This window comes from Triturus cristatus, chromosome 4_1 (genome assembly GCF_964204655.1).
Source record: "Triturus cristatus chromosome 4_1, aTriCri1.1, whole genome shotgun sequence".
In the NCBI taxonomy this organism is placed as follows: Eukaryota; Metazoa; Chordata; class Amphibia; order Caudata; family Salamandridae; genus Triturus; species Triturus cristatus.
In genome coordinates, this window is record NC_140585.1 from 1013378181 (window position 1) to 1013397724 (window position 19544).

Below are 19544 nucleotides of genomic sequence, written 5' to 3' on the forward strand. Positions count from 1 at the left end.
GAAACAAGTGAGATGTGAATGGTAAGGACATGTATACTGAAGTAAAATATTGGAATTTTGGCTTCAGTCCATTTGAAGATGTTGATGAAACAGGGTTTTCCGAAATAAAACCTGCTCGGATCAAACTTCTCATTGTGTGGATTATTAACAAAATTGTGTGAAAATTAACAATGTAAAACTAAAAACAGGGAGATGAAATTGTGCAAATGCGTGCTGGAAGGAAATCAGTATTTCCAGTATTTTTCTAGTAGGCCGCAAATGATTAATGCAGAAATAACAGCCAGAGAAAATAATGATAGAAGCCATAAGTTTAAAAGAGACATGATATTTTCCTTTTCACTAATTGTTTGAAAAATGTACATAATGTGAAGAGAAATGCAAGCAAAGCATTTTTAGACTATTAATAATGAAGCTTTGTAGTGACAACGATAATCACCTGTGTATTTGTTTTTCCTAGAGCACATGCTACTGTTCTGCAGAGAAGGCCTCAAGAGTGTTTTAGGACACTTATGATGTGAGTTTGATACATTAGCAAGTTAGAGAAATGTGCAAACCATGGAAGAGATTATAGGAGTTTCCTCTGCTGAAGGACAATGTCGAACGTTCCCTAAAGATAAAGGAATTGTTGAAAGTTAGGTATACTGGAAGTGGAGTGATCAGACACGCCCTGGCCTAGTCCAATCGGATTTGAGGATTTTTGGGGTTTTGAAACATGGGGGGTTGGATCTTTAGTGAATAAGTGTATAACTACTAGTGTTAAAATATATAGTTAGACGGGCTTGAGAGAAATATTTTGACTTTGCAAAAGGAGAGAGCTGTGTTGCTCTTTCCTTACCTGATTGGCTGGCTGTTGTTCTGCTGATCCTGATTCTTTGACTTTGCTCCTCATACTTTCTTGTGGGTGCCCCAGCTTACTCTTCCAGCCTAAGGGTAGCTTTCCAGACTATTAGCATTCTGTGCTATAGTTATTTCTAGGTTCGTATGATATTCTCAATTTGCATTAATCTATTTTGCAAATGTTCTTTACTCTTTTGTATCTTCACCTATCCACTCTCTCCTGACAACGTTTGAGATGTTATTATGAATTACGGTAATGTTGTTTCTCTTGTATGAATGATTTATAATTCGAGCTGTACTTGATGAGCAGTCTCAATAATTTAGATAAAAGAATATTGATAAGTAATCAGAGTCTGTCATTACTAATGTCATTTTGGTTATTTTGAATTAATTATTTCTTTGATTAGGTCCTCATAGTTAGGATTCTGTTAATCTTACGCCAATCCCTGACATCTATCAAAGGTCCATCAAATAGAGAGGACCACATGATTAAAATGAAAATTGGTAACTTGTTTTAAACTCAAGCAGCGTGAAAGGGACTGCAAGGTGTTAAAATTGTGTCCTGATGGTAAAATTTGGCAAAGCCCCCTTCCGCTCCCTCAATGTCTTCCTTATAGTAGATGTGACAACTGGCATGTAGTTGCCATCTTAATAAACTGTATGGTTTGGAGAATCCAGTTTATTCCTCACATTGAGATTTGTTTGTGATTTGCGCTGAACATAGGCCTGCCTAAAGATGTGTGGGGTTGGACAGTCCCCAGATCTTCCCAGTAAACAGCATATTCCTGCCCAGGAAATATGGTCTGTGTCTGAAGAAATACACATCCATGCTGCCGTCTGTGCCCTACCCCCTTGTGTTGTGCTTTGACTTGCTCTGCAAAAGGAGTGAACCTTCCCAAGATGTGTCGCCTGTGTCTTCCAAATATATATTTTTCTGAGAAGCGGGACTTTGTGCTGAAGTGCCCTGGAAGATGTACCCAGTGTAGGAGGCTGGCTTAGTATGTTGTACACACTTATTTAAATGATGCACCTTGCATTAATCCAGCCAAACCTTATGGTGATTTTAGTGGTCTTTGATAACCACAGGAAGACCAAAGTGGTAGCTGTGGAGAGCAGCCTTCTGACTTATCTTGAAGGAGTGTAGAACAGCTTGTTCCACCAACTCTAATCAATAGTGTAAGTTAAATTAAAAAGAACTGCACAGTTTTTATATAAAAATAAGTCTATTTATTACACAACACGATCTATCACGAGCTATCAACACAATATACAAGAATACTTCGAAATAATCGGGTAAGTAGCACAAATATACACTGGTCTCGAGAGGGAGACCAAACCATACTCTAAGAAAGTAGAATGCGAACTGCAAAGGAGAATGGGACTTGGACCAGAAGACTCAGAGAAGCTGGGGACACAAAGAACCACCCAAGGTAAGTACCCAGGACCTCCATGGAGGCTGTGTGCAGAGTGGAAAACACAATTGCGTGCCCAACGGATGTCAATGGAGAAGTCGCAGTTGCAGTTTTAAAGAAGAAGGACCCTTCCCGGAGGTCCCCCAGGCAACCCTTTGGAAGACAGAAGGTTGGAGAGCCACCTCACCCGAGGATGCCCCAGGAACCAGGTTACCTGCACCCGGTAAGCCGAGTGATAGGGGTGAAGTGACGTCGGAACCTGACGTAGACAACAATGGAAGACTTCAGCAAAGTTGCCACTGGAGAAGACTGTGGAGGAGTCAGTGGAATACAAGGGTGGATTCTAGAAGTGAAGATCTTGCAAGCAGAGTTACAGAGCCTACGCCACTCGGAGGTGACCATGAGGCATGGAAGCACAATGCCCACCGATGTCAGGCAGTTCAGAAGAGACGAGGGCGACTTTGTTGCTGAAGCTGTGAGGACCAGGCGATGCTAAGGAAGACCAGGAGCCGTGCAAGAGCTGTCCCACGTAGGTTGTCAGTGTACGGTGGGATTGCCAACAAGCCTTGGGAGCTGCAAATTATGAAGAAGGTGAAGAGATGCTGTCATTGGGGCTAGCAAGGTCCAAGGGACTAACCAAGTGCAGGATAGTCAGAGCAGGCCCCGAGCCAGCAGGGGAGCCCACTGAAGCAAGAGAAAACCCTCAGGAGGACCCGCAGGCTGAAGACGCAGAATTGCAAGAGGACCTCAGACAGCTCACCAAAGATGGAAACCACAGTCGGAGGATGCAGTGAGGATGCTGATCTTTGGAAGATGAGGTGCTGGAGGCTGGAGCTTCTTGTAGCCCGAAGCCCTCTAGAGTGCAGAGCCAATAAACCTTGGCAATGGCAAGTTGACACGGTCCACAGGATTTTGGTTCCGGCGGCCTGACCTGCATGGAGAACGACTTGAGGAAAAGAGTATGTCCAAGAATGAAGAGAATCAGCAGCTTAGCAGGCATGGGCTGAGCATCTGAAGATTATCACCTGCATCATCTGAGAGTTACAGAGGTCATAGAAGTTCTTCTCCTATTCATCGGTCCACACACCCCTCATCCTAACCAGTTTTGTGGGAGTTGATATCACCAATTTCCAAACACAAAGGCAATGCTGAGATAGACTTATTTTTCCAAATTTAAAATCCAATGTAATGGCCCCGTCCCATTACTTTTCTGGAAAACATGCTTTTAGAAAGTTATCTTTTTACTGCCTAAAACCAAAAGGTATTTCTGCGAGTGTCAAACTGTCACCTGACTACTGATGACTCCCCTGTGGTGAGATGTATATTGCTTCCAGGCAGTGAACAATGGGCTCTGGAAGTGGGGATGGACTTTCCCTCCTGACAGGATGACCTGGTGGGGTTGTGCCCAGTCCCCTCGTGAGCTGCAAAGGATGCCTACCCCATCACTGGCAGATAAGGCTCACACCTAGGCCTGTGTCCCTTTTGTCTTTTTATTCAGGATTGCTCAAAACTCAGTGGGAGGGGGAGCTGCCCAGAACTGGTTTAGAGGATGGGCAAAGGATTGCCACCACCCACGGGCTGGCATTGGGTGTAAACGTGTCATCCCCAAAACTCTCCTCAGAACACTTCTGGACAGGATAAGAATCAGAAAAAGGACAGCCCTGCTGTTTTAAGAATCTGAATGAAGATTAGATGTGCTTGTTTTGTCTCTAGGACCCCAGACGTGACTCCAAAGGTCAGTTGGCTGACCTCCTGTTTGAGCTTCAGGTCTACAACAATCTCCCAGAGGTATTTTTCTGCTTTGCAGCCGTCACTACTGGACGTAACCTGGTCCCCTCTTCTGGCCTTTGTGGAAGTGAGTCCTGACACCCAAGTACCTTCCCCAAGGTCCTGGACCTTTGGCTGTGGATCGTGTACTCCTCCATGCCTAACTGAAAATTTCACCAGACTTAAAATCTAGCATCGACGCCAACACCCTTTGTCGATGGCTTCACTGGATTGGATGCAGAATATCGCCTGAGCGACGGCCTCACTGGACTCAATGCTGAGCAGCACCCGATCAACAACTTCATCAGACTCGACTCCGAGCAGCATCTGATCAACGTTGACAATCCTTATTAACATTTTCCTGGGTTCCAATGGTGAGCAACCTCCAATCAAGTCTGACACCTTGACCTGTGACTCCACTGTGTCATCTGCTATTTAGCCCTGCTTAAGAGTTTCAACCTCCATAAAACTTTCTAAGAGTGAAGGTTAAACCTGGTCCCTAGATCTGACCGTGATGCTCGCGGTTGACCTTAACTCTTAACTTCGAACCAGGTTAGAGACACCAGATACCTGCGGTTGGTGCTTTTTGCACTATTTTTAATCCATAATTTTAAAATTCATATCTCTGGTTCTACTCATTTGATTTTTGTCATTTTGGTGTCATTTCGTTTAGTAAACTATTCTCTATTTTTCTACATTGTTTATATTTTCTTGTGTGGTGTTTTCACTTTATTACTCTTTGAGTACAGGTCTATTTATGGACTTTTGTGATTCACCTTGACAATGACTGTGATTCTTCTTTTAGGTGGGTTCCCACCCCCCCTCAACTAATACTCACATTTCTTACACTCGGTGAATACTGACCAGCCAGGTGAGTGCTCCAGATACTAATAATTTACCCATGTTTGTAAAATTACAACCATGACCAGTTGCTCTAGAGTGCTAAAGTTCGGTAACTTATTTTGAGTGTCATCTGTAAGGACTAATCTGTGCCTCAGTATCAGTTAGTATTCTAAACATTGACATAACTAGTTGTGTGGGCAATGGCCAGTTATGCCTCCAACCTTTATTACCAACAGCAGTGACTAAGGGTAATTGTGACACCTACAAACTAGAGCTATTGTACAAGCTGTACAATGTTGTTCTAACCACCATCCCACCTTCATCTATGGAAGGGATCAAGATTACTTCATTGTGTAGGGCTCCTAGATTTCAGGCACAATCAAATGGAGCAGAAGATATGCTCACTGAACTTCGAAAATACTTCAGGCTGAAGTTATGATGGCTAAAAAGGAAACCTCTCAAAAAGGGGATATGTTGTAGGAAGGAGCAGATGTTTACCATTTGTCCATCCATCTGACCAAAACCAGTATCACGTTCCAAGAGCCTTTTGGAGCTTTTGACTGGAAGGAACATGTGCTTCAGTTGATCAGATCTCTTTTGACAACCTTGTTGGCTGTGGATGTTCCTATATGCTCCAATGATTTGTTGGGATATCTAGAAAAGACAAAACTGGAATTCTTGTGGGTGGCAAAGAGGGTAGATGTGTAGGAGTCACTGGCCCCTCGATGGAGGTGCTATTAATGGGAAGAGGTGAGTTTCCTGGTCAGGGTACCTGCTTTCTGCTTTTCAACCCCAGCAATGCGGTTGATTAGAATGTATGCCTTGGATAATGATTTACTACCACATTTCAACTGACAACTGGCAGTGTTGTGTGGAGTACGTGCAACCTATCTTACAAATGTTGAAGGGGCCTGTGCTGCTGCCATTGTAGATTATGTCTATAGTGTACCTCACCAAGGAAAGGAAGGCTTTAGGGCCCAGAAAATAACTTTTAGTTTTGGCATGCTTATTTGAGGTCACAATTCAGATCTATACCACAAGACAATGATGGAGATATCGCCAAAATGATTGCGCAAACCAGTCTCTGACTGTTTTATGTGGCTGCATTAAGCAGAAAGGAAACCTGACCAGAAAGTTATTGAGAGGCCTACCTTATGAGAGTAATAAGCAACAGGGGCCATCCATAAACCACTCGGAACCAGGGGCAATCAACATATGTGAAAAAGTGGTTCCTTGTTGGATATTCAATAACATATACACATTAGTAGTTTATTCATCGAGAATACCAAATTAATTGAGTAAAACCGTGAAATCAGCCATAATCAGTTTATATGTATTCATGATATTTAATACATCTTGACTGTGCTTATTGATTGAATGATCACACATTGCATGAGAATTAAAAAAATACAAAAGTGTGTATAATACAGAAAAGGCAATGGAACAATAATTGTTTGTTTTTGTTTGCTCGGTCAAAATCCTTAATGTCAAAATAGCAAACAGTTACTCAAGAATAAGTCCAATTGCCACAAGCATCAATGGCATTTTGACCCACAACGAAATAAAGATTCATCACCAGGTTTAAGAAGCAAAAGCCAGAGTCAATGTACTTGTCTGGAATTTAAGTTGTTATTTATCCGTCGGTATTAATCACCCAATGTGGCAAGGATGACAACAGTGTTGGATACCCTGGGCGTATCTGCAGACGGGAGAGAATGACCTGGAAAAAAAAACTTCTAAGTGAACTAAATACTCTGCATCGTTCCTGAAGCAGTCAGAGTATTGCCACAGTGAACAGAAAATTAAACTCCAGTGCGCACACAGGTCTTTTCTTGCTGTCAACCAGGTAAGGATAGAAATAAAAATTCTACAGGTGTTAAAAGACAGCAACTGGAGATAAAGGCCTAAGGGACAGATTTACTCAGAAGTGCAGAGTTGTGTACTGTTTTGTTACTTTCCAACTGCAAAATGGAGGTAATATTTGCGTCCATTTAGGATAGGCAAATGAATGTATCTATAGGATAAGTACATCCTGAAAGTTCACTCGACACTGACAATTGTTGTTCCGGACAGTAGCAAGGGCCTGGACCAAAGTCTAAAGCTTAAATTTCACATATGGAAAACTGCTTGAGATCATAAAGATTCAATATTTGGAGCAGTGCTCCATCAGTATTCCTGTCAAGAAAAGGTGGGAGTTATTTGGGGTGGCACTAGAGTTTTTTTCTGCTAAAAGGAGGAGCATGTGGTATCTTACCGAAGTACTTAGGATGCCAACTATGATAGAAGCAACTGGATGAGCTGTGAAGAATATCCTCTGTACACCACCATGACAACCTATGCATTGGTGGTGATATGGCTCAACTGATAATATTGTTGGAAAAGCCTTTCCCCATTGGATTAAAGTAAGTCTCCTGAAATGGATCTGAGGGTGACATTAGGGCCCTGGGGAAGTCATTCAGTCTTCTGTTGAGAAGTAGTCAATTGAATTCTTCGTTCTGTTGAAACAGTTCCTACTGAGAAAGACACAGATGCTAGCGGAGTGAAGCAAAAGAGCAGAAAGCTTTCACGAGATGGAAAGAAACCTGTGGCCTGGCTGGAACCACTTGTATGGCACAGTGATTTACCCATGATTTACCCATGATGCTGCCAGTCGCTTACAGCTGTGGGGTCATGATTGAGGAGGGCCTGACCAGGCCTTTACCAGTGAAAGGGAGATCAATTCCTCTTTATTATGACTGAGGTTTGTCATAACAAACCTCAGTTCTTCCGACTTGATCTATGTTTGCCGGTACATAGAGAACCCAGTATTCATGGTCCTGGTTGTGATGCCAAGAGAGGTCCTAGAACAATAGAACAATAGCATTTACTGCAACTGCTTCTTTGCCCAGGTTAAGTGTGATCTTATGCTCCTCCTGGGTATAGTCTTAGAGCAAGGTGTTTATATCCAAATTCATACCACGGCTCATCAGGATGGTGCCTGACTATTACATTCTTTAGCTATAACACTCCATATATTTTGCTTCCATGTGTACATGTGAGAATGACACGGTGCCCTTTACGAGGGCAGCTGCAAGGTCCCCAGAGACAAAGAAGCAACTGACTTTTGATGGCAGATTTTAATTGCTCAGAGACTTGAAAACGTTTGACTCAGAGAGTGTTTTTTTTCAAGCCTGATGAACCAGCAAAAGGACCAGGGTTTTCATGAAAATTACTGACTTTGGTGGGCAAGCCAGAACCATTCTCTTGCACAGATGTCTCAAGACTTGAACTCTATAGAGCCTCTTGGTCTGTTGCAGGTCCCCTGATGGCTGATATCGGCCTAGTTGTTGGCATACAGGTCTGCCAAAGAGGTCCTCTTGCTTGAAGAAGGCATACAAGAAGGAGCAACCGGAACCTCATCTAACTCTGATCATTCTGCCAGGCTGTGGATAAAAGGGGGTCATTGGACTTGTGCCTATAGGGCTTTCAGATCTTGATTGTGGATTTTGTTCAAATACTAATGAGTAAGGGCATCAAGCTCAAAAGATTTTTGTTGAAAGTCTTGTGGTATAAGATACTGAAAAGTCACTTATACTTGTTGGCAATGTCAACCTCTGATTATGCATTGGGTATAGCTTTCTCGTATGAATGGAACAGGAACCCGGAACACAGGTTAATAAATGTGAATTACTGAATGAATACATGAGATGTGCTCACAGCAGCTATCAACAATAGGTACTCTTAATTAACAACACCTTAACAGGTTACTCAAGGAATTATCTGTAAACTCTGAGGAGCAAACCACTATGGTTCCTGTGGCAGATTACCAGACAAATTCACACTATTGGGCCTCAAGCCTGTTGAAGCCGCTATTTTTCAGTTTATAGATAAATGGCTTGGCTGATAAGGTACAGATAGCTACAAACAATTTTTGGTGAAATGGAGGTAAGCAAGTTCCAGTACTCCATTATGCAGATGACTCCGTGCTCTTGGTGAGTACCCAATACATTACAATCTTTAGTGAATATGATAGATAACTTAGATATAATCACATCAGAAAAAATATGTCCTGGAGTACAACATGATGGGGAATGTTAAAAAAACAGGCAAAGAAAAGAAATGTCACCTTCTGAGGGCCTCCAACAGAAAAAGTAAAAGGCTTTTCCTAACCAAGAGTAATATTTGCATCTGTAACAGGTACCATCAGCATTCTGTACTCCAGAGAGCCACTTCCAGTTTAGGGTGATACCCTTTGGACTAAATAATGTCATTGTCACCTTTCAGAGGTTGGCAAACCAAGTCTTCGCTGGGATAGAGGCCTTGAGTGCTAACTAGTTGGATGACATGGCTGTCTACAGTGTTACAACAAACAAATGATGGACGGAATGCTGACAATGCAGACATTCTCCCCCAGTCAAGAGATCTGGGTTAAATCCATCGTTCTTTTGCCCACTACGCCACCCCAGTTCAGACATGGCCATATGCAAATCAGTCTTGACCCTGTGCCTCATGGGAACAGTCCAGCCCGAAATGCCAAGCCATGTCTTCCCTGGACCGGAATCAAGCATCCTAGGACCGGTTTCTGGCTTTCAGCCGTCATCAGCCAGGATAGCTTGACTCCAGTGGCGTAGTGAGCACGGGTCCCACGTCTGGGAATACCCATCCCACTTAGGGGGAGAATGTATGCATTGTCAGCATTCCGTCCATCATTTGTTTGTTGTAACGCTTTTCGCCCTAAGTGGGATGGGTATTCCCAGACGTGGGACCCGTGCTCACTACGCCACTGGAGTCAAGCTATCCTGGCTGATGACGGCTGATAGCCAGAAACCGGTCCTAGGATGCTTGATTCCGGTCCAGGGAAGACATGGCTTGGCAGTTCGGGCTGGACTGTTCCCATGAGGCACAGGGTCAAGACTGATTTGCATATGGCCATGTCTAAACTGGGGTGGTGTAGTGGGCAAAAGAACGATGGATTTAACCCAGATCTCTTGACTGGGGGAGAATGTATGCATTGTCAGCATTCCGTCCATCATTTGTTTGTTGTAACGCTTTTCGCCCTAAGTGGGATGGGTATTCCCAGACGTGGGACCCGTGCTCACTACGCCACTGGAGTCAAGCTATCCTGGCTGATGACGGATGATAGCCAGAAACCGGTCCTAGGATGCTTGATTCCGGTCCAGGGAAGACATGGCTTGGCAGTTCGGGCTGGACTGTTCCCATGAGGCACAGGGTCAAGACTGATTTGCATATGGCCATGTCTAAACTGGGGTGGTGTAGTGGGCAAAAGAACGATGGATTTAACCCAGATCTCTTGACTGGGGGAGAATGTATGCATTGTCAGCATTCCGTCCATCATTTGTTTGTTGTTATGGCTGTCTACAGTAGCAGCTGGGAGGACTACTTCGTTCAACTCCCGCAGGTGCTTCAGGCTATGCAACAGGCAAGCCCGACTATCAAGGCTAACAAGTGCCAAATAGGTCAGGGTTCTGTGGTGCACTTTGGTCACCTCATTAGCGGGGGTAAGGTGCAGCCCCTCCAGGTCAAAATAGAGACCATCCGGGCTTGGAACTCCTCCAAAACCCAAACACATCTGAGGGCCTTACTGAGCCCCACTGGATGTTACAGGAGCTTTGCTGAGGGATATGGCACAATTGTTGTCCCCTTACATGAGCTGACTCCCAACAAGCAGCCCAAGAAGGTGATCTGGACAGAGGCCTGTCAGAAAGACTTTGACTCCCTCAAATAGGCCATGTTTACAGCCGCTGTACTCAAAGCCTCTGACTTTTCCCAGGATTTGATTGTGCAAACTGATGCCCCAGAGTATGGCATAGGGGCAGGGTTATCACAGTTGAATGAGGAGGGTCTAGACCAACCAGCCTTCCCAAGGAACAGAGATAGAGTGGAGTTTAAAGGGAAGCCATTACTGTGGTCCAAACACTGAAAAAGCTGGGACCATACTTGTTTGGGACTCCCTTCCAGGTTCAGACTGAGCACAGGCCCCTCAGATGGCGTATGCAGATGAGGGGTGAGGATCCCAAACTGTTGAGTTGGTCCTTCCCCCTACAGGGAATGGCTTTTATGGTGGAACACAGTCTTGGGTCAGACCACTCCAATGCTGATGGTCGATCCATGTTCTTCCTGCCACATTAGTGACAAGAGCTCCCAGGATGTTGGGTAGTTCTCACTTTCAACTGAGGGGAAATGTTTCAGATCGGTCAGCCTTATGGTGGTCTTCCCCCAAACCTTTTGCCTTCAAGCTCCTAAAGTGTTTTTGCTCAATCCCTAAAACAGGTTAAAATTATCTTACACCTGATTGGCAGATATAATTTCCTTGTAAGTTCCTAGCAAAGTGGTATACAATATGGCTAGGGCCTTGAAATAAAATGGTGTTAGTCGGACTGCAGCACTTATTGTCCCACCCACTTATGTAGCCCCTTAAAACACGTCCCAGGCTCGCCATTGCATCCTGTGTGCAGTTTTAAACTGCCAGTTCAACATGGTAATATAACCCCCCTTGCCAAACCTAAAAACTCATTTCTATTACATATAGAACAACCCTAAGGTAGGCCCTAGACAGCCCGTAGGACAAGTTATATTATAATTAAAAAATTGGACATGTACTTTTAAGTTTTACATGTCCTGGTTGTAAAAAACTCCTACATTTGTTTTTCATTGCTATGAAGCATACCTCTTCCATAGGATAACACTGGGTTGCTTTATTACGTTTTATAAGTGCTAACGTTTGATTGGGAGCAAGTGGGAAATTCATGTTTGGTGTCTGAGAAATTGTAATTTCAAATCCTCTTTAATGGTAAAGTCAGATTTTAAAATACAATTTTGAAACTGCCACCTTTAGAAAGTTGTCATTTTGCTGCCCTGACTATTTGGTGCCTGCAGCTTGTTCCTGTGTCATATGACTGGGTGTAGCTGGCAGTTGGATTTTGTATATTCCTCTACGACAGCCATACAATAAAGGAATTAGGTATCCCTGGGTGGGCAATCACTGGCATGATGGTGATAAGGGGAGGAGCTGGGCACAGCCCCACTTACAAGTCAATAGGCTGTGCCCTGCCTTCACACAAAGATCTTCACCCCAACTCATTGTGCCTATAGCCAGGCTGGAGCCAGAGCAGGGATGTGTGAAATTGCAAGCACTTCAAAGGGAATCTCTAGAAAGCTCCCATAATTCAAAAAAGGCAACAAGTTTAACAAGCATTTGCAATGCAAAAAGGCTCGCATTCACGCAAGTTTGAGCTATTGCATTGTAAACGACAATGCTTTTTATTTATGTTTTGGGTTTTAAAACATAAATAATACTAATACTTATAGCTTAAACTCTCGCATATGCAAGACCTATTGCAATGCAATACAGGGCCTTCTCAACCGCTTGTTAGATTGTAAATATCAGAGGAAGAGACCGGCCTGCAACGTTTTCAAAGTAGTGATAAAGAGTGCAGTGAAGAAGATGTGTAAGTGTTGTAAATTACACAGACACAAAGTGTGAAGTGAAAGTTACATATGATTCGAGCTATAAACACGAACAAAGCGCTCCTTTTGCTCTGTGATTACACTGTTGTGGCTCAGGAGGAAGAGCGGGTGGCTATTTCCTGCCCTCTCCGTTATTTGAGTGTGCAGTGTGCCATTATGTAATGTCATTGCTATCTTTGGTCTAAAAAAACACTCCAGCTGTAGTAAGGCACTGGCTTCACCTCCTGGTACAGGCAGGCATGGAGGGAGGGATGGTCTTGGCTGCAGCTCCAGCCTCGTACAGTGCCCCTGCTATTACGATAGAGTGAGAGGCGCTGAGGTGGTGGTATTGCTGGTATTGGTGGTGGCGGTTTTGGTGGCGGTGATATTGATAGTGGCAGTATTGGTGTTGGTATTGGAATTGGTGGTATTGGTGGTGGTTGTATTGGTGGTGGTGATATTGGTGGTGCTGGTACTGTTGGTATTGGTGGTGGCGGTCTTTGTATTGGTAGTAGTGGTATTGGTATTGGTGGTGGTGGTATTGGTATTGGTGGTGGTATTGGTATTGGTGGTGGTGGTATTGGTGGTGGTGGTATTGGTGGTGGGGTGGTAGTGGGGTGCTATTGGTGGTGGGGTATTGGTGGTGGTATTGGTGGTGGCATTGGTATTGATGGTGGTTTTGGTATTGGTACTGGTGGCAGTGGTGGTATTGGTGGTGGTGTTATTGGTGGTGGTGGTATTGGTGGTGGTGGTGGTATTGGTGGTGGTGGAGGTAGTGGTATTGGTGGTGGTATCGGTGGTGATATTGATGGTAGTGCTACTGGTGGTGGGATTGGTGGTGGCAGTGGTGTTGGTGGTGGTGGTATTGGTGGTGCTATGGGTGGTAGTGGTGGTGGTGGAGGTGGTGGTATTGATGGTGGTGGTGGTGGTATTGGTATTGGTGGTATTGGTGGTGGTATTGGTGGTAGTGGTATTGTTGTTGTATTGGGGTGGTGGTGGTATTGGTGGTGGTGGTGGTATTGGTATTGGCGGTGGTGGTGGTATTGGTGGTGGTGGTATTGGCAGTGGTGGTGGTGGTGGAATTGGCGGTGGTGGTGGTATTGGTGGAGGTGGTGGTATTGATAGTGATGGTATTGGTGGTGCTATTGTTAGTGGTGGTATTGGTGGTGGTGGTGTTGTTGTTGTTAATATCAACCCGTCAGGTGGCTTTAGTACAGGTGACATGTAACACAGATGTGCTGTTGTGAGCTACAGCCCATTAGCACACGATTATGTGCTACCTGGAATTCACATGACTTAATTCGCTAATCATTTCTAAATCCATTTTACTTGGCCTTTATGGTGGAACACAGACATGAGATAATGCTGGATTAAAGTAATTGAAATTGGGCACCCATGTTAGGGGGCGGCCGTGCCACTTAAAAAAAACAAGTGGTTTCAGCTGAAGCAGCGCATGTCCGGCCTGCAATAAGAGAAACTCAAAAAAGTAAATAGTGCTTCAAGACTAAATAACAGGTCCCGTGAAACAACTGAAGTAAATGGGCCAGTAGCCATGGGAGTGTACACATGAAGACAAGGCCGTATTAAGGAGGCACTAACAAACCTATTAACGAATCCGAAGGCAGCATTTATGAAAGACAATGACACAAGCCAATGAAAAATATAGGAGGAGAGTGGGCGCAGCTTCTCTCCCATACTCTTCTACAGCAGTCTCACAGAGCAAGCTGCGCATGAGCACTGCCGCTAGGCGCGACCTAAAAATAGGACCCTCAGACCCACTCTTCAGTTCACTTTCTGGACCTGCGGAAGGACTCTCAGAGGACTGGCTGCTGCTGTGGCTTGATGTGTTCTTCAGAAGACTGCTTTACTGCACCTAGAAGGCCTGCTATGCTGCCTGAAATCTGCCTCGAACCCTCAGAAGCCTGCCCTGTGGTTTGAGCCCTGTTCCACTTCGTGAACCCAGGACTACTGGAGTGAATATAAAGGCTAGTTGGCTGGCCTCCTGATCGGAACCTCAGGGACAGAAAAGACTCTAACCATTTTAAAACGACATCTGGACCCTGCCTTAATGGGCCCTGATCCACCAAGTGGTGCCTATCTAGTGATGGACCCTTGGAATTGATGCCAAAGGTGCCCATATGGTTAAAATACAACATGTGGGACTTTGTTTGGCTAAAGAGTGCTTCCAGAACCTGACTTTGTGGCAGCTACCGTTACTTTCTTCTCTGCAGCAGTAGATCCTGTTCAGCGGCTCCTCCAACAAAGGGTATCCCGCCTTGTGGAGCCCTCGTCGGCTACAGCCTACAGCTTCGTCTGACTGGAAATTTCTATTTTCAAAAATTAGTCAGAACGTAGAAATCTTCACCACAACTTCGTCCAGTGGCTCCCCGACTACAACGCCTCCTCCTTGGGCACCGCCTGCAGCCTTGCCCCACTGAACTTTACCTTCTTCCACAAATTCTAATCAAAATCTGAAAGTAAGAGCAGACCAGGCCCAAACCACTCCTTTTATCCGACAAGCACTTCATTGCAGGAGGCCATAATTTTTTACTTTGCCCCGGTCTCGCACGACTAGATATCTGCAGTTGTCAAACTTTTAAAATTCATCACTCCGGTTCTTCTGATTGGATTTGGTCATTTTGGTGTCATATAATTTTTTTTAATTCTCTTTATTTTCCTAAATAGGTGTGGGATTTTTCTTGTTTTTTGGGTTCCCTTTATTATTGTTTGTGTGGTGCATAAATACTTTACATTTCTTCTATGTTAAGCCTGGCTGCTTTTTTGCGTAGCTACCAGAGGGTTAAGCACAGATTAATATAATGACTTTAGTGGTTCACCCTGACAGGGGTTGTGGCTGTGACTTGAACAGGGTTTACACCCGACTTAACCAACAGCTCAATTTCTCACAGTAATGTACTTAAAATGGCAACCATTGCCATTTATGTTGCTGGGTGGAGTAGTTGTGTTCCTCCAGACAGTTTTATAAAATGCATTGAAAAAGAATATTGAAAGAAATGTTTTCACCAAAAGCCCATAAGTTATAACATAGAAGTGAGCCCTTATTTGTACCCACTATTGCACTCTTCGTGTTTCCAATTTTTATGTAAATCATTTCAACCTTTTAATTTTCTTTATGATTCTGGTGAGGTCTTGCCAGCTAGTCCTATTTACCTTAAAACACTATCACAAACAGTGCTCTATCATGCTCAGTGACTCTTTGTGTGGTGTTATTGTAAATGTTTCATATATTTATTTTAAATATCGTCACAAAAAAACAAATGTAAAGCTCCACTTGTGTATCAATTATTTATTTGTTTGTTTACAAAATATTTGTGCTTTCAGGCACATTCAAATACATGTATATAATGAATTTAAACTGAACATGTTTATATCAATAATGTACTATGACCTTTTTAAGACTTTTGTTAATGTAAATGCAGACGTATGACATGACCGTGTGACAGCATCTACTTAGGGAAGACAGAAAGATAAATGAAATTAAAATACATTGTGCAAGTACAAACTAAATATTAGGAATATTAACTTAAAATCACCCTTAGCGTTACAGCACAAGGAAGCCAACAAAATAAACCCAATTAAGGTTTCAAATATTGTATTGCAAGTTATAAAACAGGAATCAGGAAGAGATAATAGCAAATATTTACTTCATGGAGAAAATGTGTGGATTATATGAAAGGGCTTAATAAACCTTACATTTGTATAATCTATAAGAAAAACTACAGCCACAATAAACATAAAACATGAAAACAATAGATACTACAAATGCTCTGACCAGGAAGTAATGTCATGAAACCAAAAAGAACTGTGGGATGAAGAAGGCTGTAATGGCACTGTTGGGCTTGGTCCTCACTGCAGTGTCACCCTCAAACTTTTTGCCTTTTTCCCTTTTGTTTTCTGAACCCTTTTTTGTTGGCTTTTAGGACTTTGTGCACTTTACCACTGCTATCTAGTGCTAAAGTGTGTGTGGTTTCTCTCCTCTAAACATAGTAAAACTGGTGTACACAGAATTGGCCAATTTGATTTACTTCTAAGTCCCTAGTAAAGTTGTATTGCATGAGCCAAGGGCCTGTAAATTAAATGCTACTAGCGGGCCAGCAGCACTCATTTTGCCACCCTCTTATGTAGCCCTTTCAAACATGTGTCAGGCCTGTGTGCAGTTTTAAATTACCATTTTGACCAGGCAAAATAAACCTTTTGCCAGTCCTAAACCTTCCTTTTTTATACATATAAGTCACCCCCAGAATAGGTCCTAAACAGCCGATAGGTCAGGGTGCAGTGTATTTAAAAAGTTGGACACAAACCTTTATGTTTTGGCATGTTCTGGTGGTGAAAATCTTTTATTCACTACTGCAAGTCCTACCTCTCCCATTGAATAACATTTGGTTACTTTAGTACCTTTAATAAGTGATAACCTTTGCTTGGAAACAGGTAGAAATGTCATGTTTGCTCTCTAGAGATTTGTAATTTTAGATCCTTAACAGTAAATTCGAATTATAAGTCACATTTCTGAAAATGCCACATTTAGAAAGTTGGCATTTTCTTGTCCTAAAATATGGTTGTTACAGCCTGTATCCTGGATCACATGACTAGTTGTAGTGTGCAGTTGACCTTTGTGTAGTTTTCTCAGACAATATCACAAAGGATAACTGGGTGTTGGCAGGATAGGCCATCCAGACCAGATAGCAGGGGCGGAGTTGTCACCTACCGCACTTGCACTTCAAAGAAGCACACACACAAAGAATGTCACATTAGCCTTTTGTGACTCTAGGAATCCTGGGACCAGGGCAGGGAGGAAGGAAACTCCAGAACTAAATGTGAGGAGAAGTATAGAAGTTTCTTTCACTTCAAAGCTGGCCCCAGGTATAAATATTGGTCCCTCAGACAAAATCTTCAATACACTGCTGGAGGTATGAATACTCCAGAAGAATAATTTTCCTGCTATCAGAGGACTGCCCTGCTGCTTGCCTTGCCATCTGAGAAAGAAGACTGGGCCAACTCCCTTTATCTAAGGCTACCTGAAGTGACTTCAAGGGTCGGCTAACTGACCTCCTATTCAGAGCTACCGGGACATAACAAGCTCCAGAGACCGCCCTGCAAGTGCCCAGCTGGCCTGCTGTACTGGACCTGTCTGGACCTGCAACTGGACCTGCCTGAGCCCTGCTGGGCTCTGCAAGAGTGAGTCCCTGCTCCCCAAGAGGTGCCTTCCTGGGTCCTGGATCCTTGGATGGAATCAGCGTGCACTCCACTGAAGTTAAGGGAGAAGTCCGGAAGTTTTGGGCTCTTCGCAATGGTGAACGGGCCCGAACTCACCAAGACCTTGCCACCCGTACCGATCGCCAGCGTGAAGCTTCGGTGAACTCGACTCTTTGCATTACAGAGACCGCCATCAGCGATAAGCAAAACAATATCTACACTTTGCACTACAGCATCGATAGCCCGCAGTGACCACAAACGCAAAGCTCCAGCAACATTCCGATAGGATGTGTGCACTACAGAGTCTACCATCCGCAACACCCTGCCTGCACTTTGGTCAACGCGGTACAAAAGGGGGTGGTGATGGACGGAGTATCAGAACCAATCAAACACTCGCACCCAGTCAACAGATCTGGGTTTGATCCATCACCGTTCTTTAGCCCACTCTGCCACCCCAGTTCAGACATGGCCATATGCAAATCAGTCTGACCCTGTGCCTCATGGGAACAGTCCAGCCCGAACTGCCAAGCCATGCCTTCCCTGGACCGGAAACAAGCTTCCTAGGACCGGTTTCTGGCATTTCAGCCGTCTTCAGCCAGGCTTGCTTGAATCCAGTGGCAAAGTGAGCAAGGGACTCACGTCTGAGCATACCCTGCCAACTTATGGCGAACAAAGCGGTACAAAAGGGGGTGGTGATGGACGGAGTATCAGAACCAATCAAACACTCGCACCCAGTCAACAGATCTGGGTTTGATCCATCACCGTTCTTTAGCCCACTCTGCCACCCCAGTTCAGACATGGCCATATGCAAATCAGTCTGACCCTGTGCCTCATGGGAACAGTCCAGCCCGAACTGCCAAGCCATGCCTTCCCTGGACCGGAAACAAGCTTCCTAGGACCGGTTTCTGGCATTTCAGCCGTCTTCAGCCAGGCTTGCTTGAATCCAGTGGCAAAGTGAGCAAGGGACTCACGTCTGAGCATACCCTGCCAACTTATGGCGTACAAAGCGGTACAAAAGGGGGTGGTGATGGACGGAGTATCAGAACCAATCAAACACTCGCACCCAGTCAACAGATCTGGGTTTGATCCATCACCGTTCTTTAGCCCACTCTGCCACCCCAGTTCAGACATGGCCATATGCAAATCAGTCTGACCCTGTGCCTCATGGGAACAGTCCAGCCCGAACTGCCAAGCCATGCCTTCCCTGGACCGGAAACAAGCTTCCTAGGACCGGTTTCTGGCATTTCAGCCGTCTTCAGCCAGGCTTGCTTGAATCCAGTGGCAAAGTGAGCAAGGGACTCACATCTGAGCATACCCTGCCAACTTATGGCGAACAAAGCGGTACAAAAGGGGGTGGTGATGGACGGAGTATCAGAACCAATCAAACACTCGCACCCAGTCAACAGATCTGGGTTTGATCCATCACCGTTCTTTAGCCCACTCTGCCACCCCAGTTCAGACATGGCCATATGCAAATCAGTCTGACCCTGTGCCTCATGGGAACAGTCCAGCCCGAACTGCCAAGCCATGCCTTCCCTGGACCGGAAACAAGCTTCCTAGGACCGGTTTCTGGCATTTCAGCCGTCTTCAGCCAGGCTTGCTTGAATCCAGTGGCAAAGTGAGCAAGGGACTCACGTCTGAGCATACCCTGCCAACTTATGGCGAACAAAGCGGTACAAAAGGGGGTGGTGATGGACGGAGTATCAGAACCAATCAAACACTCGCACCCAGTCAACAGATCTGGGTTTGATCCATCACCGTTCTTTAGCCCACTCTGCCACCCCAGTTCAGACATGGCCATATGCAAATCAGTCTGACCCTGTGCCTCATGGGAACAGTCCAGCCCGAACTGCCAAGCCATGCCTTCCCTGGACCGGAAACAAGCTTCCTAGGACCGGTTTCTGGCATTTCAGCCGTCTTCAGCCAGGCTTGCTTGAATCCAGTGGCAAAGTGAGCAAGGGACTCACGTCTGAGCATACCCTGCCAACTTATGGCAAACAAAGCGGTACAAAAGGGGGTGGTGAT

General features: G+C 44.6%; 1 protein-coding gene across 1 annotated transcript in view; it reads right to left on the reverse strand.

Annotated features, from left to right (window-relative positions):
• Positions 1-19544, reverse strand: part of MLC1 (modulator of VRAC current 1) — a 306559-nt gene that overhangs the window by 90798 nt on the left and 196217 nt on the right. The window lies entirely within an intron of this gene.